The sequence below is a fragment of the Penaeus monodon genome, chromosome 24 (genome assembly GCF_015228065.2).
Source record: "Penaeus monodon isolate SGIC_2016 chromosome 24, NSTDA_Pmon_1, whole genome shotgun sequence".
NCBI lineage: Eukaryota > Metazoa > Arthropoda > Malacostraca > Decapoda > Penaeidae > Penaeus > Penaeus monodon.
Genome location: NC_051409.1, coordinates 43,128,979 through 43,129,800, shown reverse-complemented (window position 1 = coordinate 43,129,800; position 822 = coordinate 43,128,979).

Below are 822 nucleotides of genomic sequence, written 5' to 3'. Positions count from 1 at the left end.
GTTAAGAATGTAGGAGATCCACGCTTTGGTCCATACCGTCGACCTGGTGCTCCATGCTTTGGCCATACGACTCTGGGTGCCTTCCCCACGCTTTTGTCCATACGACTCTTGGTGCTCCATGCTTTGGCCGTACACTCTGGGTGCTTCCACGCTTTGGCCATACTACTCTGGGTGCTACCTGCTTTGTGCCCATACCGACTCTGGGTGCATGCTCCACGCTTTGGCCATACACTCTGTGCTCATGCTTTTGGCCATACGACTCTGGGTGTTCCACGCTTTGGCCTACACTCTGGTCTCCGTGTTTTGGCCATCCCTCTGGGTGCTCCCAAGGGAAAAGGGAAGACAAAACAAAGGACGTGGGAAGGATGAGCGCTTTGGCCATACAAACTCTGGGTGCTCCACGCTTTGGCCATACGACTCTGGGTGCTGCCACCGCTTTGGTCTACGACTCTGGTGCTCCACACTTTGGCCATACGACTCTGGGTGCTCCACGCTTTGGCCATACGACTCTGGGTGCTCCACTCTTTGGCCAGACGCTCGTCTGTAACTCCACGCTTTTGGCCATACGACTCTGGGTGCTCCACGCTTGGCCGATACGAATCTGGGTGCTCCACCATTTGAGCCATACAACTCTGGGTGCTCCACGCTTTGGCCATACGATCTGGGTGTTCCCCGCTTTGGCCATACGACTCTGGGTGTTCCACTCTTTGGCCATAGAGAGCTCTGGTGTGTTGTCCACGCTTTGGCCCTGCGACTCCCGACGCCCCACAATTATCAGCATAAGACAGAGTGCAGCTAATTCAAATTACCTGGCAACCATAT